The sequence below is a fragment of the Ambystoma mexicanum genome, chromosome 9 (genome assembly GCF_040938575.1).
Source record: "Ambystoma mexicanum isolate Mex_15411 chromosome 9, UKY_AmexF1_1, whole genome shotgun sequence".
NCBI classification, from domain to species: domain Eukaryota; kingdom Metazoa; phylum Chordata; class Amphibia; order Caudata; family Ambystomatidae; genus Ambystoma; species Ambystoma mexicanum.
In genome coordinates, this window is record NC_090931.1 from 1089717513 (window position 1) to 1089739824 (window position 22312).

Sequence of the window (22312 nt, forward strand, 5' to 3'; positions counted from 1 at the left end):
CCTACTCTTCGTGCGCTCCGGAGGTCTTCACACTGCATTCCGGCATCTGAAAGACAAAAGCTTACCAACTCTTTGCACGCTCCGGAGGCCTTCGGCGCTGCATCCCGCATCTGAAAGACAAAACAAGGTGCGTTTAAAGACATTGGGGAACTTTAATACTCACGTGCCATTACTCCTTTCCACATCTAACCCAGTGGGTATTCCGGCACCCTGCAGCCGCCCCGAACTTGTACCTGCAAAATAAAAAGACAGTTAGAGCGCATCGTGAAGCAGGCAACAACCGCTTACTTACGTGCTTCCAGGCGCTTCTATTCATCACACGGGCTCCATCTTCAACTCACTTCAGCCCGCCATCCGCCATCGCCGGAACCCTGCAAAACAAGAGACATCATTACTAAAGACTTTAAAGACATTAGAATTACTCGAAACTTACCGTTCGTGCAGTAAACGACGGACAGCAGTCCTCAGAAGTCAAGAGGCCTGCTCCCCTTATCCAGTGAAGAAACTGGTTACAGCACCCTGCCTCGAGGCAGATGGAGAGCACGGCGTTCACTTACCTAAGGTGAGAGCGTTAACCTTTGGGGTTCTACAGGAGAAGAGAAAGGGAAGAAGAGAGAGACATTCAATAACCCAGTTCATTAATCCCACATTTTCTATCTGCAGACATCTTACCCTTTGAGCCAGACATACAGTGCACAGAGGTCCAGCCCAAAGAGCCAGCCGTGTGTTACACATCACCTTTGAAGATACGGTATACGCCCAGTCAAGACCGGCGCCTCTACGGGAATCAGGTGAGCGTTACAACATGTGATCCCTGACTTCCCCAGTTCCTAGGGGCGGGCCAGACAGGACTGTGGATTCATATTGCAGCAAATATATGTTTAAGTTAAATGCTTCTAAAATCTTGTATTAAGCTCACAGAAATGTACAATTTGGGGATCCTGAAAATGAAAAATGCCCTCACGATTTGAGCCCAAATTCCACTTTGTACGGTGTTCTGGGACCGAACCCCGCTATTTATTAATATTGCAGACACTGTGTTTAGGATAGAGACATAGTAATTTCCAGTAATATGCTCAGGGAAGGGGTGCAGGTCTGTGTAAATTTTGAGGAAAAACCAATATGGCAAAAGTCACTAAAAAGCACAAAATGTTGCCATTTGTGAACCCGGGCTCTGAGGGGGATCAGAGTTGGGCGAGAGTGTATCTTAAATTAATCTGTGAAATGTGTATGTAATTTCAACGATGTGTGTATCTGGGAAACCTGTTAGTTATGAAAAATTCATTTTCTAAGTAAAAGCAAAGGGGCGTTTCTTCAATAGACTGTAAGACTCTGACTCACTCTGACACACCATCCCTTCTCAAATCAGGTCACAGAAAATCCTTGACCTATCAAATCATGAGATGGTTGGGCATGCAGAATGAGCCGACCCACCCACTTTCAAAACACATAAAAAGAGACTGCTTGGACAGACAGAGATTCACTTTCCACTTTCCTGCAGAGCATTTTGACGGACGACTTCACATCCAGATTCCAGACTTTACATCCAGAGATCCAGAACTTAACTACAGAACCTAAAGCAGAGAGGCCTGGACCACCTGCTAAATCCTTTTTCAGCAGGCCTTCAGAATCCAGCAATCCAACCAACTATTCTACAGCCGGGCGAGCTGTTGGATTCTTTGCCAAGAACTTTTGCCAGAACCAGTAGCAGACCCAGAAAGCAGTTAATATGTATCCAGAATCCATTTGATCCAGACCAGCAGAACCACAGACCAGACCGCGGTGAAGTGCAGAGCAGAGCTGACCCAGAGAGCTGTGGCTTCAGAACCACCCGCCCGGAGACCAGTCCAACCTGCTGACCAGACACTGATGGCCTATTTCAAATTCATAGTGTGAGTATTCAGCCAGAACTGTGCAAAACCAATCTCTTAGCTTAAAATAATCTGATTCAAAACATTTGAACCTGTCCAGAACTGCATCATAGGAATCGTGTGTTCATTCTCTGATTTTAAACCTGTCAAAGTGTCATTTTGCCATTTCGAATCATAATTTCATTCTGAAAAACTACCTTCATAAAGATTTAACTTTCATTCGAAAGCTAGGATTCTAATCTTTCCAACAAGCCTAAAACCGACTTGCTACTCCTTATAGTTCCTCCGTAATAGCGATTGACGCACTCGGAAAAAAGTGCAGCGAATTGACAGTTTGCTTCATTTCAACCACGTGTAAAAATATCTGTCTTTTGCTTCTATTACTGAATCCCGTTTTCAACCTGATAACCATCCCTGAATCATTGGTAGGGCTGACCTGAACTGATTTAAAGTATCTCTCACTCACCCTGAACCTCTAGAGGGAATTAAAAGCATTTTCAGCATATTTTTCACTTCATTGCACCACATTTAAAAGGATCTTGCCTGCTTTAAAATCATACCTGTTTTCCTCTAAGCTCACTGGGGGGAACTGGAAATTTGTATTGCATTTTGTATTCCTGAGAATTGTGTGCTCCCCTTCCATCTCCTTATCTTGCATAGGGGGTGGGGGAATTGTCAAAGAAAAAGTGATCATATTATCTTTTGTTGAAATCATATCAAGTTTATTTCTGTGCTGCCTTTTTCCCTCATTGCTTTTCCTTGAACCATAAAAGTATTTTCTGCTACCTTATCCTTCCTATACCAACTCCTCATTGATTGTAAAGAAGTGTGCTAGTGTCAGATTATCTATTGTTGATCAACATTATATTCATAAGTGTGCTATCAATTATTAATTTATTCATAAGTGTGATATATATATATATATATCTTGTTTACTTTCTCAATAAATCTTTTAAATTGCAAAACAAACCTACTTCTTGGCTCAGTGAGATCAGGGGGATTCGTAGAGAGGGGCGTTATACAAGGGTTTATCATCCAGAGTATAACTTGTCATAAAAATATATAAATAAGCACTTCCCTTGGGCGTCCCATATGAGGCACTGGCTTAGTGGGATTGCTTGATTGGAGTCATTTACCAGATTGCACAAATTTAAGATGAGCGGTTATTCTGATGAATCTGAAGGACCTCATGTGAGTGGTTTACGCATGACTGAAGCTGACAGAGGATGAACAGTGCCGAAAGACCCCATTGAGAAAGGGGCATAATGCGAGACCTTGGCGGCTTTGTCGGAATGGAACAAAGCACGCAGGGACAGAGGGGGGAAGAAAGAAAAAGATCCACAGGGATCATAGCTCACAGACCCCCCTGGGTTCAACACGCAGGTCCAAAGTGGATAAAAGAAAGGTGAGGTCTTGTGAGAGACATAACATCAGTTCAAGTGAATCAACTGATGAATACTGCAGAAGCAGTTCTAAATCTGACGAAGATACTACATCGGATAGTAAGATCTCCTCAGAAAACGACTGGTGGGAGCCCAAGAACAAAAAAGGCAGAAGGGAAGATGATGAGTCCCATAAGGATGAATTTGACCCAAACGAATTGGTGCACCTGAGGTCAAATGAGTGGGAATCCCCGAAAGAATTACAGAATATATAAGGAAGAGACTGAGAACGCCCCTGAGAAATCAGGCTAGAAGCAAATTAAGAGCTGAATGCCACAGGCCTAGAGTGCCGGACGGGTGGCTGATACCCCAGATATTGATGAGAGAATAATCACGTTCTTGGGGAGATACGGCAAGGACCTGAAGAAAGGAATTGACAGATCCTGGAGATTCTGTCAGGACAAACTGCTAGACATGCTGGGTCCTATCACTAGGATATGGCAACTTGCCGAAGAAGCCAAGGTAAAGAAAGAACCCATGGATCCAGAAATAGTGGCGGGGTGGGCGCTGAGGACCCTATGCCTGATGGGGAATGCCAACACGCGTTGGTAACAGAAAGGAGGAGATCCATACTAATGAAGTTGGACTCTAGACTGGGAAAGCTAGCTTCTTCGGAGTAAGCAGCAGCAGCGAAAGGCAAACTGTTTGGGGATCTTTTCATAAAAGATATGGCAAAGTTTGTCAACACGCATGCGTCCATGGACAAGGCACAATCATCACTTAAGAACATCTTTGGAAGAAAGTTTTTTGACAGGACTGGAGGAAGAAAGGGCTGCTCATCTAGCCGTTACCAATAAAGAAGGTCCTATAATGCCAGAGCCAACTGGAAGTAAGAGGACCGGAGGTCGAACCCTTTCTTCCCCTTCAGAGGGAGAAGCAGTGGTAGAAGTTGGCGAGGAAACGGTAGACAGCAACACCAGAATAACACAAGTGAGAAAAATAAAAGCGCTTGCGGAAAACATGGGAACACACATTCCTCCAGTAGGAGGGAGAGTGAGTTTGCATATAGAAAAATGGGAGGAGATATCCTCAGATGCATGGGTGAGGAAGACAGTTCAACGTTTTCATTTGGAATTTTGGCAAGAACCATCACAGGTAACCAAACCAAGGCAGATAAGGTTCAGCAAACAACACGAGGTTCTGTTAGACAGAGAAGTGGATTTTCTCATAATAAAAAAGGCAATCGGCCCAGCCTCAGAAGGACAGGGAGGTTTCATAGGCAACCTATTTTTAGTGAAAGGCAAACACAAAGTAAGACCAGTAATAAATCTCAAGGGTCTGACTTATTTTTTAATGCACAGACATTTCAAAATGGAAGGGATTCACCTTTTAAGGGACATCCTACAGAGAGGGGATTGGTTAGCAAGGATAGACCACAGAGATGCATATGTAACGATCCCGATTCAGAGGAAACTGTTACAATTCCTATGGAAAGGAGAGATGTGGGAGTTCAGATGTCTTCCGTTTCGTCTAGCATCAGCACCATGGTGCTTCACCAAACTTTTGAGACCAGTGGTAAGAGAACAGGGAATCAGAATGATTATTTACCTGGTCGACATTTGTCTGATGTGCCAGGACTGTCACGATCCATGCCCCTGCCCCCCTCAGGTATAACAGTCCCCTGGCAGCCGTGGGGCTAAAGCCCTTCACACCGGCCCCAAGGGCCTTAAAACTCCATCAGAAACACACATGGGGTCAGTCCTGGCACCTTTGGCGCCAGGCTCATTATCAGAAATAAAGCAATACCAGTTTTGGACCTTAATCCAACATGGAGGCCTATTACACAGCTCAGTTCTTTAGAACTAAGCCATGCGGTCTAGTGTTTTGGGTGTGGCTGGGACTGGAACTACTTGGCCTGGAACTACTTTACCTAGGCTATTTAAACCACACCCAAACAGCAGAACACGCTTCGCGTTATTCTGCACTCCTGCAGTGTTTCGCTCACCGTGTCCAGCTCCTGCTCATCAGCTTCTCCGGTAGCCCGATTCTGAAGCCCTATATCCGGATTCCATTAATAACCTGGAAGAACAAGAACAGCATTAGCGAGCAAGAACACTTACCTGTGAAGTAACCGGCTTTGAATCCATCCGGCTTTTCGCTTACCTCGTCCATCTCCGGAGTTTGCGCAACCTGCAAAGGTAAAGAAACAAGGACAGCATTAATAACAATTCTTACCTGGGCAAGCAGTGAGTCCTGGCAGCACCCTGCGCTTCTCTTACCTCGCCCATCTCCGGGTTCACCGCAACCTGCAAGGGAGGAGGAACAAGGTTAGCATTAACAAAGCACTTACCTAGGCAAGCAGCGCTTCAATCACTCATCACTCTGGAACATCAGCGCAACCTGTACAAAGAAGAGAAGAGAACACAGGTTAGCAATTAACACCAATAAACAGTGCAGCGCTCGGCGCATCAATAACTCACCATGGTCTTCGCCATCGGCGCGGCAACTCCGAGATCGCAACCATCCCTGTGAAAACAAAAAGAGACATTGTTAGGGAATAGCGTAGTGGAGCAAGACGCCGAGAAGAACGAGAAAACGGGGGGAAAGAAAGAGACAGAATAAAGACAGAAAAGACATTATAACTCACCTGGAAGACAGCAAGCAGAGTCAGCCACAGCCGGTCTGGACCCGACATAAGGGCACACGGACCAGTGAAGCAACTAGGTCCACGGAACGCCCACACCAACCACGCGTCCCTGCACAGAGACGCAGGACGGAGAGTTCAACGCACAAAAACCTAAGGTGAGCAATAACCCCAAGGGAGGGGATTTGGACCAGAGTAAGGTGGGAGTCCACCCATCACAGAACCAGTATCTTAACCCTCCATTCTCCTGTTTTAGGGCCTACCCAACGTCTGGCACATAACCGAGCAGAGAGGGGTCCGGGATAGCGCTTAGACCTCCATCCAGTATCGTGTTGTGCCCCTGTGGAAACCAGATGAGCGTAATAGGACAGGGAGATTCTTGTAGAACAGATTCGGAAAACAGGTTTACTACAACTGGGGTTTCTGATAAACTGGGAAAAGTCAGAATTAGAACCAGCACAGGAGATGGAATGTCTATGTTTCATCTTAGAGACAACTCAGGGTTCACTCAGACTGTCATTGGGGAAGGAGAATCCATAAAGAAGGAAATAAAGAGTATGATGCTAAGACAGGTCGTTTCTTTGAAGGAGATAGCGGGACTGTTAGGTTGGCTGTCATTGTCGATACAGGCAATATTTCCAGGACCTCTGCACTACATAGCGTTACAGAGTTTGAAGATAGATCATCTCAGGAAGGGTCTATCTTACGAATGGAAAGTGCCCATATCTCAAGAAGCGAGAACGGAGCTGGAATGGTGGTATTGCCACATGTAGGCATGGAATTACAGGGCGATATTTGGGTCATCCCCGGACCTGGTAATAGAATCTGACGCCAGTCGGTGGGGATGAGGTGCCAGATGTGGAGATCAATCGACTGGGGGGAGATGGTCGAGCAAGGAATTGGGTTACACATCAATTGCCTCGAGCTTCTGGCAGGATCCTTCGCAGTCCGTTGTTGGACACAGGAAGGAGTGAAATGTGCCATTCTACTAAAGATGGACAATGTTTCGGCAGTCAGATACATAAATCGACTGGGAGGGACAAGATCCAGGATGCTGACAGAGATAGCCAAGGAGTTTTGGCAACTATGCCTCCAGAGGAGAGTCAGTGTGAAGGCAGAACACCTGCCGGGAGAACTCAACCAAGTGGCGGACTGGAATTCGAGATACATGAGGGACTCCAGCGATTGGCAGCTGGACAACTCAGTATTTCAGGAGATCATGCATCAGAGAGGTCCGAGTTGGACGGATTTATTTGCGTCGAGATTGAACAGGAAGATCTCCAGATTTTACAGCTGGAGACCAGATCCAGAAGCAACAGCGACAGATGCATTTCTCCAGGTATGGGGACCAGTGAAGGAATACGCTTTCCCTCTGTTCGCCATGATAGCACGCACTGTGGCGCGGGTCAGGAGACAGGAAGCGACAGTAATTTTAGTGACACACGATTGGAGAGGTCAGGCATGGTTCCCAGACCTGCTGGAGATGTCGTACGAATTCCCAATTCTGTTACCACACACAGAGGACATAACATTAAGTCCAATAGGAGAAACTCACCCATTGGTACAATCAGGGAACTTGAACTTGATAGCATGGGCAATTTCAGGAAGGCCTGTGCCAAGCCATGGCGAAGATGGAATTATTGGTGTATGGAGAGAGAAGTTAATCCCATACGAATTGATGTAATTCACATAGTGAATTTTCTGGCAGCTCAAGCAGCTCAGGCTAAAGCTTACAGAACCATTAACAATTACAGATCTGCAATATCGGCAGGTCATGAGTACATTGAGGGAAGACCAGCGGGTGAACATCCTTTAATATGCAGATTACTGAAAGGTGTCAAGTGCATGAGACCACCGGCTCCTAGATATTCACATCTTTGGGACGTGAGTGTGGTTTTGAGGATGTTTGAGACCTGGCCGGACAATGAGAATCTTTCTAGGAAAGCTCTGTGGGCTAAATTAACTACTCTGTTATGTTTCATTTCATGCAAAAGAGTGTCAGATGTGAATGCGTTAGAGACAAACAGGAAGTCTTTCTCGCCTACTGGGGTAATATTTTACATTGAGAAAAGGACAAAAACTAATATTAAGACTGTAGAGTACATGGCATTCCCGGATAAGCCCAGGTTATGTCCGGTTAGGTGTTTGAAAGTTTATGAGAATAGGGCAAATATGGTTAGGCCCATTGGTGAATATCAATTTCTGATAGCTATCAAGCAACCTTTTAAAGCTGTAACTTCGGCCACATTGGCTAAATGGGTGAGATGGTGCATGGCAGAGGCAGGCATAGACGTAGGACAGTTTGGAGCTCATTCGACGAGAGGTGCTATGGAGTCGTCGGCCTTTATGTCAGGAACCCGCCTGGAAGATATTTTGAAGGCGCCAGACTGGTCTAATGAGGTAACATTTAAGAATGTTTATTTTAGATCAGTGGATCAAATAGCGTTGTTGGTGGTGAGTAGGCTTTAAACGAGCATAATCTGAGCCTCTGAGTCTTGACATAGAATACAGATCTTCCATACATTCGTTACAGAAAGTCATGATTCTATTAAAGACTCGGAGGCGAAAGATTATTCCACCCATTTCAATCGCTACAATGAATGATTGTAATGTCAATATGGTTTTGAAGAGTAATATAATTTTGTAAATGGTAATGTAATGTTGTTATTATGCGATTGCCCACCCGTTCATGAGGAGATGTGTCATGGTATATACATTTTTTTGACAGGGGCAGAGCAGAAGACGAAAACGCCGTGAAGTGGGATCAAAGTAAAGATTAAGAAGTCGCCTACCGGTTGGGGCACAAGTTTTAAGTTGTTCGATCAGCAGCAGAAAGAGGAAGGACTGTGGTGTAGATAATGTTTATAGAGGAAAGTGAGATGTAATTGGACTGGAAGGATCACATGGTTTTGTGAACTTATGAAAAAGGGACTACAAATTTACTGCAAGTTTTGAGAATTGTAGTGTTTTATATTTAATGTTTTTCATAATTGTTTATTGATACTTTGCTTCTCGAGAATTAAAGGAAAGTTCAGAGCGTAATCTTTCACCTTCGGATCTTTAATAGAATCATGACTTCCTGTAACAAATGTATGGAAAATCTGTATTGCACAGCACCAGCACATTACAACAGATTTCTGCTAGAGCAGCGTCAGAAAGAGGAGGATTATGAAGAATCAGCAGGGTTTATGTCGTAACCGGGCCCTGGTTGGTGGGCAGAGCCACATGAGGGACATGTCAGGAGCAGTCAAGTTTCATCAACCAAGACTGTCCTGTGGAAATCGGAGTTCTTTGGTGTTTTTCACTTTCATGGATCTTTGTGCTTTGCTGCTTGAGTGGTAAATAAATAGTAAAGCATAATACTTCGCCTGCTGTATTTAATAGAATTATGACTTTCCTAAATGTTAGTAGGAACTTCTGAATTAAAAGTGCAAACCCAGAAATCGCACACTACAAAACAAGAAAGCATGCGCTACATCGTCATTCTTTATCTTCATTCTGTAGGTGGCTGGCTGCTGCATGTTTCAGAGCTTCTATTTGGGTACCGTCAAAATTTGGGCACTGTTAATTTGGTTAAAATCGTGAGCGTGAAAGTGGAAACGCGAGGTGGGTTACATGTGACTAAGTAGATACACTACACTCTCGTGCCAAAAGCAAGCTTGCCGAGGTGCCAAAAGCAAGCTTGCCGAGGGTGGGTGCAAGCTGAGGGGCCTCCTTCGTGTAGCTCTCCCAAATAAAAACCAACTGCGCTCATGGAAACTCTCTGAAGTCTGAATGGGATTACATAAATGCCTGAAGCTGTAGCCAGACTGTGGGGGCAGCTCAGCTGCCGAGCCTGCGTAATGGTTTCTTTTGCTGGGCTTGCCCGCCTGACGTCAGTGCTAGAGGAAATTCTAGGGTTAGGATTCCCTTCATCCATCTGTTTTCAGTTCAAATATACGTGTGTGTGATTTTTGTCTAGAAGAAAACACTTCCTCTCGCTAATCCATGTACGACACCTGCCTCCCCTCCCTTTGTAGGGAGCATGTTGGGTTGGTTGGTACACAAAGTTGTGTGTTGGCAGTAATTTGGCACATCTCCCATTCCGAAATGGCGGCCGATTTGCGTAGAAGTACCAGCGCTGGGAACGCAGGAGGAGGGGGTGGGGAGTTTCCTCACCGTCCCTCGTCTATTTCAGTGGCGCAGTCTGTTGGACCATAGGTTATTTTTAACTACACGTTGGCGTCACGGAGCCTTACAGATGCTGACGTTGCTGCTGACGCGCTTGGCTGCAGAGGGAGCTCGCGGCGGTGAGTCGGTGCGCGCGGCGCACAATGGAGCTCTGTATGTTGTTGCCGAGCCGTGGAAAAAAAACGCGCCGCCTTGGTCCGGGTCAGGCGGGGAGCAGAGGTGAAATGTGGCTCCCGGAACATTTGCTACGGACCGCGGAGAGCGGTCGATGGAAACCCGACATCTACTTAAGTTGTGTAATGTAGGTGCGAGGTGCTGCCCCGTGATACCACAGCCTTCCACCGGAGAGCTCCTCCGGGAACACCAGGTAATGTTCTCGGTTGTGTGTGCAGAAGGGGGTCTCTGAGGGGAGTGTTATTCTTGATCCCGCTGGCCAAACCCCCTCTGGTGTGCCCTCAAGCGTACCTTGAGCCCCTTTTCTGCACTGTAAATATTATAATTCCGGCGAGTTCGGTGCCCCTGGTTGACACTCTGGACTTCGACTGTGTCCTGTGCTTGGAGCCCGACCCACTACAGTAACTTATTTGGTGTTGTGCCCGCTGGGCGCGGGAACCCTACCCAAACGCCATTGTAGACTGACTAGTGCCCAAACTACCTATCTTATCAAGCGCCCTTTGCCCCCCACACCCTTATTCCGCTCGAACATGGCAATGAACCAAGCATGGATTTCCAATCATTTCCCCTGCCAACAATGTTAACATCTTAACCCTTCACCTGATTATGACTGACATCTCCCCTTTTCTGCTCGTAGCAATGCCTGCCGATAAATGTGCAAGACCATGACTGCGACCTCTCAAGAGTTCCTTGGCTGTGTCGGAAGTTGTCTTGAACTTTTATGTAGTGTGGACGACAAATAAGATGTCCTCTTCTCGTGTTAGAAGTGCCACAAAGCGCCCCAAGACCCAGGCCCTTCTGTGAGCGTTGGTTTTCAGTCTGGACCGCACAAGTGCTACGACAATCGGGTTGTGTGTATTTAGTTGCTTCAAATCCCTAATTGTATTAAACGAGAACTGTTTCAAAACCTGGCTTTGCGCCGCATTTTCTTGCCGAATTATGAAATTAACATTAATTTACCATGGGGGTTCTGGCTAGGTCTGTTGCACTCTGCCATTCTGAACAGCTCTACTATGTCGTGGCCTTTGGCCCAGTAAGGCAGCACACCCTGCTTGATGCCCCTAGCATGAACACACATTGAAGCTTGACTGCTGCTTCCTGTCTAGCCTAGTTTGGGTAACATACCAAGCCCTGCATTGTGCTTCCCAACTGCCCCTTGCTGCAAGTCATGTGTGTTGTTTGCTTGCCAAGGTGGCAGAATCACCATGAAGCCTTCGTGAAGGCAATATCTGTGAACTGTCTGTCTTTGCTGTGCTTGTGAGCTCTGCGTGGTGCCCGCAACTACCATGCCAGGAAATGCACATGTCTCAAATTGGAACAGGGGGGGAGGTGGAAGGGAGGGTGGTTCTGATCAAATGGGACATAGCTTAAACATTATCAAGCGCCACCACCCAATACTACCAGCATTTTCTTTGCCTCACATGCGATGATTGTAGCTTCGCGTTCTTGGCGACGATATTGTTTTGCCGTTGTCGGGTTGTTTGAGAACGTATTACTACTGATCACTGTAGTGTTAAGGCACAGCTGGATTACCCAAGGATACAGATGTGTAATGCCTGTTTAAGCATGCACGGGAAGTCTGCATATGGAATACAACACCTCGCCATATGGTCCATTTAGCCTTTCACCTCCAGAGCCATCAATCATATCTTTTGCGATACATTAAATTACCCCGAACAGTGGGGATGAAGCTCGTTATACGCAGTTAATCTTTCTAACCTGATACTATTTAACAGCCTGGAAAATCAATCCTAACACGTTGAAGCAATCTTTTTGAATCCTGGCTCGATCGTAAACCAATGAAAAATGCATTATACTAGTACATATTTTTTTCACGGGTACTGATCCAACAATGTGATGTGGGAATCTTAATAAAAGGTATCCTATTGATAGGACAGGCATATTGTCATCGCTTTGTTTACTCTAGTGCTGCATTTAAACATTAGGCAACTGTCATGTGAAGCAGTTTCTTAGAATGTTAATTTGAAGCTACAAATGTTGTCCAAACATTGTTTAGTAATTTTAAAACTTTTGGGTTTCATTATTGAATTCGACCAATAACTAAGATGACATGCACATAAGCTATGTGCAGCGTGTAATTTAACCTGTTAAACAGTTGAACACGCTGGAAGACATGTAAAATATGCTCTTTCAATAAAATGTATATTATATTTTTTGAAAAACGTATTTTTTTGGGTCAAATATTGTGCACGTGCACTAGTGAAACTGCCGAGTTTATCGTTTTCTTTGCCCTATATAATTTAATTAAAATGCAAGACACTGCTCTAATAAATTTACAACCTATACGTAACTGTTTTTAACACGGGAAATTAAAATCATTGAGAGTAAGGCTTTGCAGTGGCTGATTTTTCATCAGAGAGGCATTTGTTTTCTTGTGTTAAAGGTTGGCAGGCACGGGGTGTCTTTTCTTTATAATCAATATTAACAGGCTACTCTTAAAAGAAAAAAAGCAATATATACAAAGTAAAATCCATGCCTATGCCGAATTTGTACAAAACTAGACTGCTTAAAAATGTTTGCAATCCGGGTGTGGGTGCTACTACAACGTGACTGTCATTTATCCACCTGTCCTTCTCAAATGGGTCTTCCACCCCCACCTATACACATGTTCTCATTTTCCGTATTCTCTTACCTGTACTTTAGTAATTGCTAACCTATTTTGTTAGCAGTTCCATAAAAGGTGTACATTAACTTTTTTCACAGCAGATTGGCATCACTCTCGTACACGAAACGAACGCCTCGATCCACATCCTTGCTCAAGTGCAATCGTTACTGAACTAGCGAAACCGTTAGCGTGTTCGAGACTCAAACGTATTGTTTAGAATGACTTCTTGGCCATTTTTTTCCTCTCATCTTTGGTTTTCTATTGTTTTGTCCTCTTGACAATATACATGTTCATCAGCCATGGAAATAGGTAGGCTAGGTATTTTATCTGATCTCTCCATGAACTCCTTTTAATTCAAGCGTAGTGTAATTCGGTCCAGCTTCATTGTTTTCCCCTTCTATAAACTGGTAACCTGTTAACTTCAATTGTATAGATACGTAGCAAATTAGACATAAGTGTTGTATAGCAGAGTGTGATCTCCTTCGATGTATGTAATAATAGAAAACATTTGGTGTGCTTGTGTAAGTTTATTCAAATATGTTGACATTTTCTTTCTTCCAGGGGTGTAAAGAGAAATGGTCAATGTGTTTCCTTTTTTATCTTTTATCCAAAGGGTTCATTTTGTCATTAAGCATTCTCTTGAAATTGATTTAACGTTTCCCACAAAGCAGTTCATTGAACCTATTAAACTACTGCTTGCTTTTGTGTCCAGTATATAAGCCTCTTAAAACCTATTCGGTGCGCTTCTCTTTTTTTTAGTAATTTTTTTTTTGTTTTGCACATCATTACTCGTGTACTGCTTGATCTAACTTGATTAGCTCACTCCCCAGTCATGATTGGTGATTAAAATAGGCATTAAAATTAGTCACTTTGCAATTTTTGCTCTTCAATTGGCAATTAAATTACTTAATTGCAATTAGGGTCCTAATTTTAATTGGCAAAATGATAGCTGTAGATTTAAGATATGTATAAATACTTTAATAAGAGTCTATATACGGATTACTTAATTTGTTAAAGTTTATGGTATTGAATTCCTTACAACTTTCAGGATATAAATAACGGTTTTAAATGAATGTTACCACTGGTAATGTGAAGTTACAGCATCGCTAGTGTACCAGTGATCAATCTATTCTTAAGACGGTTGTATTGCCTGAAGAAATTCCTGTTGGTGGTACGGCTCAGATTACATCTCAGTGGTGCATCACCTCTACCCCACTCGTGGTTAAAAATGAGCCCTCTTTCACTTAATCCGAAAGAACCCCCTTTAACTGATCTATGCATGATGTAGTGAAAAGTACATGTCCTAAAATAAAGAATGACCTTTTATTTTCTGAAATGTTTGGTATCATCTGTAAGGGGGTTACATGGCATAACCTGAGGCAAATAATTTTTCTCTTTAATTTCCTTTTTCACTTTTAGGTCGAAGCGTCAGAAAATGTGTGGGCGAACGGCTCAAAAGAAAATGTGAGAAACAGCAGGACGTTGGCGGAATTATGTCTAGGTCATCGAAGAAGAAAAAACTAGCGCTCGTTTTTAAGAGTTTGAAGAGTTGAATGTGCAGGATCTTATGGCAAATTGTTCATATTGATATGTACATGTTTACTGGGAGAAACTCACTAAGGGTTGCACTAGTATAATATGGGCTCCGAGTGATTCGGTCATTAAAATTAACTATTCAGGCTAGTTTGAATTTTCTAGTTAAAACATACACTACTTAAATACCACTTTTGGTCTACTGCAGGTGGGTAAAATGCTGAATTATGTAGACATTGGAAACTTAAAATCCTTTGTGGTCACAATTGTAAAATGGCACCTTGTGTTCTTTAATTTTAACCAGATTCCTCCTGGTTTTGTATGGCCCAGTGTCCATTTATATAAAAAAAATCATGGTGGGCTAAAAATGCCAAGTCTAGTTGTTTCCCCATGCTTTGTATCATATCAGACCTTTTGGCTTTGCATTGGTATTCACGCTTTTGTTACTCCTTTGTACATGCAAGTTGTTCTTAAATATCTTGTAATGCTCACCTCACTAGAGCGGTCCCTATTCTGCTGAAAATCATGTTGCTTTTGTTTTATATTTGTGGGATTTGCTTTTTGCTCAGCAAAACACATTCGCCACTTAACTTATGCCGTAATATCCATACATTTGCCAACCTCCTATCACTTCCATAGACTGCACACGCAGTTCTGTGCGTGGTTTCATAGGACAACTTGTTCAACATAAGGAAAAATACTGCTCCACAACAATGGGGCTCTGTCTGCTGTGGTGAAGGGGGAATTGCAGAAGTTGACCCCAATTTGTCATGGTTTGAATATCGCTTGTGTTCCCACAATCTGCAAATCGTCCCCAGTAACAGCCTCCCACAACCCCTTACAATACAAAGGCCACACAGCTGCCAAACGTCCATATCATCCAACTCGACTACCTTTGGCTAGCCTGAAAGGCGGTTTGGAGCCTCTCCCTGTTTCTTTTGCGTGACGCATTCCCACCTTCAGATGAGTTGCACCAGTAGTTAGCTACATGGTTTTGTTCCTTTTTAAGTAAGATTTGTTTAGTGGGCCTCTTCATGTAGGATCCATACTATCTGAAAAGTTTTGTCTTTTATGGTGCCCGAGGTGCTGAAGATAATTCAGTTAAGGTGTTCCAATGTATTCAGTACAGCACAAGTCTCCTTTGCTTTTTGTTGCTGAAGACTACTTTTTTGCCCCTCTACCCTCTTGAAATGTCTTCTCCCTAATAATGCTAAGGATTCTTGCATGCTGACCCTCATATATTGTCCAGTATGCTGATTTGACATTATTGTGGTGGGTAGTTGCACAAGTAAAGCATTGGTCTCTAACATGAGCCTACACTTAAGTTGTGACAGGGTTTCCTTCGCTTTTCATCCATCTGATATTGATTAAACAATTTGCAATTTTTGAAAATGGAGTAATAGTGTTTAGAAGCTGGGCGTGTCAGACACAACATTTATAGAAGTATAAAACTGTCTTTAATTTCACCATTTCTTTTGACTAGAGCAATCGAAAGTAAATAAAAGATCAACTTGTGTTGGTCGAGGGAGCTGATTTTGGTGGGGGATACACTCGCTCCACTAACTTTCGAAAACCTCTGCATGCTAGGGCAAAAGAAAAGATGACCCAAAAGCAGCATTCCATTTGCAAAAATCTATTGCAACCATCACTCTCCCTTAAGAACTTTAAACTGGTTGCTTTAAGGGCGATGGAGCAGGAAGAAAAATGCTTCATCAAATTTGCTGGGCAAACAATGAAATGTTCCTTTCTTACACATTTGATTCCAGTCTAGCAGAAACCACACACCTTTCTAGGGCCAGGCGATAGATCGAGTTTTGGAGAAATGGATATATTTTCAAAATCTATATTTGATGAGACCATATTGTAAACATCGAGATATATGCACATAAACCCTGTATTTGCACTCTATTTTGATCAATGTCAAAGGTGTGTGTGACGTCGCATGTAGTTGGCGACTTACAACTGAGCATTTACCCCACCCAAACAATATCGAGATAAAGATCATATAGCCTAAAAATATAAAAATATCGAGCTATGACTTTTGGTCCCTATTAGCCAGCCCTACACCTTGCCGTTTCTGTCACTGCTAGATATTTAGCCCAATTTGCATATGGTCTTTCCCCTTTCTGTAATGGCTTGGCAGGTGAAGAATGATGGTCTGGAGGGTTGCCAAGAGCAATTGTCAGAGGTTTAAGATTAATTGTATACCTTCCAGCCATTTTTTTCAATGTTTTTTTTGTTGCTTTGTCACCCTGAGGGGATGGGTATGCCCAGACGGGGGTCCCGTGCCTGCTGGGTTTAGAGACCCAAGCTACTCCTCACTGATGCCCAATGAGGCTGAAACATGTCTGGGGGTGCTTCTAGTCTTGTGACCTGGCAGTTCAGGCTGGATGGCTCCTTTGCTGGTGGGACCAAGCCTGATTTGCATATGGTCTTTCCCCCTTTCTGTAGTGTCTTGGCAGAATCTGCCTGGAACCAAAGCCATACGCTAGGAAACAACTTTGGGGATTCTTTCTCCCACCTGGCGACAAAAACCTTGAACAACCTCCTGAAAGAAATAAGAAACACAAAAGACCACCTAATTCAGAAAACTACTTAATACCTGGCTCTTCAAGACCTCAAACAACAAACAATAAAACCGAAAATGCAAAGGGAGCCAGTCAACAAAAACACATGATGCTACAGAACACCAAGAACCAACAGAGAAGGGGACCACTCGCAAGAACTGAAAGAGACAAGGCAAGAATAGACCAAGAGCAACTACCCAATCAGGACAGAACAATAGCTGATGGGGCTGACACAAACAACCGGCACAATTATCAACCTTCCCCATTAACAAGCATCCCCTGACAGACATGACATTATCCCATGTGTAAACCACCAATGCAACTTTGGACCCAAACTATCCAATTACTACCTCATGCTCACAAGACAACCATCCTCAAACCTACCCCCCATATAAGCTAACCCGCCTGCCTAAACAAGACCAATAGCGCTACACTAAGAAACCCTCACCCAAGCTAGTAAGAAGATGGAATGCACTAGACTGACCCACGCGAAACCCTAGCACACTTCGTGGAGATGGGCTGACATCCAGAACTACTAGCCCATCACACAACGAAAATCAACAGACATATATATGGTAATTCCCTTCTGTCAATCTGGACAGGGTGGCAAGGACTGAACCGTCCCTCACAGATGGAGCTATGGGTATGAGCGTAGGTCACCTAGATAGATCCACAGGGATCAGTTTGCATCAGGCTCTGACTGGGATGTAAGGGCTAGCCTGAGAAACGGCAAAGACAGAATTGTGGAGACTGACTAGCGCAACTTATGGACAGAGCTGAGAGACAGCCTTGTGTCATGCTGAAACAAGATCGCTTCAAGGAAGAAATTTCTTCAAAACTTTAAGACTCACAAAATGAATGTGCGTCTCCAGTCAACAATGCTAATGACATACCCGTTTAAAACCTCACCCGTCTTTATATACTCTTCAAATCCTAACCAAACACAACCATACTTCTTAGACCACTACACTGCAACAACAAACGCACCACACAGACTTGCACAACAGCACACGCCGGACACCACAAAGCTCAGCGAGCAGTGTTTACCGAACTGAAGCTGCCAACAGCACATCACCTCTCCCTTGCTTTTTATCCAAACTAACATATCCTAACCTATCCCCCTTTCTTTCCGTTCCGCCAGAGCGCCAGGTGACCACTACGGTGGTGATATATCCTTTAACATTAACAGGTGAAGAACGATGTCTGGAGGGTTGCTCAGGGCAATTCCCAAAAGTTTAAGATTAATTCTAAACCTTCCAGCCATGATCTTTGTTTTGGTTATTTGCCTTCATTCATTTTCATAAATGTGGCATCTGTTTCCAAATTCGTTGCAGATCATTTTAGTGATCTGCAAGAAGTCTTGTTTTATTAAGCCTTAAACTTTTGATCCTTGGGTAGTCAATGCTGCAAATTAGTTTGGGCATGTTTTCTATCAATGCTTGTTAAGTCTTTGGGGTGCCATGTTCAAATGGGACCCTCCAGTAGTTTTGTCCCAGCTTACCTGAAAGGGATCTCATCCCTACCTTAACGTTGGAAGTAAACATCAGGGCCCTGTCACCGGGAAGTTGTTTGACTAATTCTGGCATTTGACGCGAGTCACTGACTTTGTTCATTTTTTGAAAAATTGCAGACTTCCAAATTTTAAAACCACTAAGCAAGGGGAGTAGGGTTTAACTTGTATTATTGTTGTATGCAATTCAGACCTTGTAGGCATTGAAAAGGGGTTTGTTTTCCATGGAACTCCCCAATACTGCTCTTTGGAGGCCTGACTGGTCTCCTAGAGTAGCCTCTTGCTGCTTCGGTTATACCAAACGGAGGAAGTAACCATGGTTTCTAAAACTTGGAAAGTGAGCAATGTATTCTGCAAAGGATCAAATGGAAAAGTAAACTAAGGAAGCATGCACATCTTGCCTATCTGTATAGTTTTCAGACATCTTGCAGGGTAACACTATAATTTGCTTTAAATAACGTATTTACCCCCAGGTACTTCCAACTAACCAGTTGTGAGCAGTTGGCCAAGTGGTGTGTGGGTATTAATTATTTTCTAGCCTATATGTTTGGGAGCAGACTTTCCAGCTAAATGACCCTTGCCAAATCCTGTTTTTCTTCTCCCTTTTTCTCATTTTCTTTTATTAGTTCATTATGAAGTAGACCCCACATACTTTAAGTTTGTAATTTAAATATTTTGTGTGGATATTGCACTCCCGGATAGTTATTTGCTAAAGTAAGTTGTTCCTGGGCAGACTCTTCTCTCCCACCCCTGCTGCCAATTGTTAAATTCGCTACCATTATTGGTACTGTGAAATGCATTTGTGCCAGCTTCTCCCTCCAATGATGTTTGCAAAGTTTTTCTCAATGTTTTATAGTGAATGCAGCATAATGTCAATGAGATTGTATGCACAGTGTAAAACGGGGAGGATCGAATATCCGGTCAATTGGATTCATTTCTCTGTAAGACTATAAAATCATGCTGTCCATAATCAATCAAATTTGAGCATTCACCGATACTTTGTTAGTTTTGAAAATTGATTATTGTACACTTTTCCATTCATCTGACACTTTCTTTTTTCGTTTTAAATAATTAATGGGCCTTAATGATTGCCAATATGTGTGCTACATGTTAGTCAGTTCTCACAGTTGCTTCCGTTCTCCATTTCTTTAAAAATGTGATGTGCTTCTAAAGGTTAATGTTGGTACTTGTCTTTCAAAATCAATTTTTCTTTTTGTTTTCCTTAGCAAGAAGGGACGTTGAGGGGGATGCACACATCAATTCACTGTGATATTTATTACTTGTGCTTTGGTTAATTCATGGTTTATCCATATTGTCGTTTGTTTCCTGCAAGAACACATTGGGAGCAAAGTCAACATGAAATGGTTTTCCAGAAGTGAGTGGGAGATTTTTTTTAATACATAATCTTCAATAGTATCAGGGTTTGCGACATTGACATAACCGTCAAAGATGGTTGCCAAAACCACTAATTGAAAATACCTTTTTCATGCTGCTGTCTCCAAGGGTTCTGCAAATGGGTCCACTTAATGGCCACGGGTCCGTTTAATACCCACAGCCATTCTTACCTGGCTAACCCTACAAGCTGCATCATATATACATCTCTCACTTCTTCCACCTGATAGTCACAATGTGTTTCTGTGCGTTACCAAGTACCGGGAAACATTCTTGATCTATGCCTCCGAATTGTGTAATCTTATACCAGTCCACATTTAACCATGTCCTTGCCTGTAAGCAAGTCACAAAAATAAACACAAGCTCTCCTAGAAGTGCCTTAGAATCAGTAAGATATGTCCCTCCCAAAACTCACCAAGCACCAACTGTAAATTGCTACCCTAAATGGAAAATACTGTTAACGTTTCATGGACTGTTCTTCCTTGCACACATTTAATGTATGTTTGTAAACCACCTTGATGTACAGCGCTCTTCTGGAAGCAGGTTCATGCTCAATAAATGTCTAAAATATACTTGTTAAAATTTCGCATTCAGATACTGAACGTGTTCAGAAGCAAGAGTGTATGGTGTGTTTGTCTTTGTAAAACTGCTAATCGCACACATGCGTATAAACCACCTGTGTTTTTTCCACCATTGAAAAATTGGAAGCTTCACCTATGCTTTGCTATACATCTTTTTGAGCACATGGTGGCCTTGTGGGTGCACTTGTTAACTCGACCAGGCTGCACGTTAAAGTTCAGCAATGAAACATTATGCATTTATTTGCTAAATGAGGGTCCGAAATGTTTTTCAATTTTTTTTTTTGTGTCCAGCCAACCATAACACACTGCTTTTCAGCCTGCTTCCTTCTAATTATAAAATGAGTAAGCCTTCTTTATTAGGTAACTGATCTGGATCCATCACCACTGACACTTGTATTTCTGCACACGCTCCTCACTCGCCACAATACTAGTAAAAATCAGAATAAAGGACACATCCCAGTAGGGAATGAGACCACGAGAGTTGATTGTGAGTTTGTCAAATATTTATGATATTCAGCATCCAGAGAACTCTGCTGTCTTGAGCTTTGGCAAACAATACAGATACAATATGTTGTAAAGGGTTAGTGTTGTCAGTGATACGTTCTATACAGTCTAAAGATTACAGTTTCATTGGTTAGAAAGGAGGTGCACATATAGTTATTTATGGGCCGGCTCCACGGGGTTGGCTGATGACTTGGTGGGAGGTTGGGCATCACGTGAGTCAGCTGGGCTGGCCCGTGCGAGGTGAAGGTTAGGCCAGGCCGGAGAGGCGACTGGACCTCACTAGCTAATCTATAAACTTATTCTAGACATGCAATAAATAATGAGCATCAATATACCTTTGAATAAATCTTAGACGTGTACATTACACACACATGCTTGTATTGCCATACATTGGAACATTCATAAGGTGAAGGGTGTGGGGGTCTTGCCTTCCGCAATAACCTGGGGACAGGGCTGCTCTGGCACATCAGGGAGGGGAGGGGGACTGGAGTGGCACATGTTAGTTTGACAGGATATACTGTGATGCTTCTGGGTTTATTGGGGCACCCGGGTGGTTAGCACAGTGGGGGGGGGAATCACACTTCTGTTACATCAAGAGAAAACCTTAGGAGGCCACAGGGTTACAACGGCAGTAATTTTCTAACTGCGAGGGTGAGGGGTGCAGGAGCAGGTTTATGGAGATGGATGAGCTACAAGTCATGATTCAGACTGGTTCACTCACAGGACCGTGATCTTGGAGAAGAATGATGAGATGCATAGTGTTAATTGTAACAGTCAGCGCATCCGTGAGAAAGGCACATGGGAAGCGCAGAAAAGGTGGGGGTGGTTGGTGTTGGCTGTGTGTGGAGCTGCCGAGTGGAGACTTCGTAGTGCTGAATTGCGGCCTAGTCCAAAGATGGAGTCGAGGGCACACAAAATGGAGTCCAAGTGTGTCTTGTAATAGCCCCACCTCTGCTGAGGCCTTATTCGTCATGACAGCAGATGGGTGATGGAGGCTTCCCCCACTAGTGCAAGAGCAAGCGGTTCATCTTGAGCAGAATGTATGGGGCGAGCTAATTCGTCCCTTCCTTACACTCCTCTGCTGTTGAGTGCTCTTCATAATTTGGTGGTCTGTCTTAAAGTCTCTGCCTGTGAGTGCCTTCAGAAACTGATCTATGTTTATGCAAATCCCATGGCACAAGCCGTGCTTGATGAAAGCAGGATGTGCCTTTCCCAATACTGATGTTCTGTTACCCTTTGCATTCTTCTGTCAACAATTAACTTCTATCCTGGCCCAATGGTCTAATCCTTGAGATCCAGGCCTCCTCCAATCTGCACACTTTCAGTTTCCTTTTAACTAATGCAGGGCACCTTGAAGT

General features: G+C 43.4%; 1 long non-coding RNA gene across 1 annotated transcript; it reads left to right on the forward strand.

Annotated features, from left to right (window-relative positions):
* The first annotated feature begins 10091 nt into the window (after positions 1–10091).
* Positions 10092–20441, forward strand: LOC138488954 (uncharacterized). The gene is made up of 2 exons (XR_011274734.1): positions 10092–10434; positions 14287–20441. It is a non-coding gene; the product is annotated as an uncharacterized lncRNA (long non-coding RNA).
* Positions 20442–22312: the final 1871 nt, after the last annotated feature.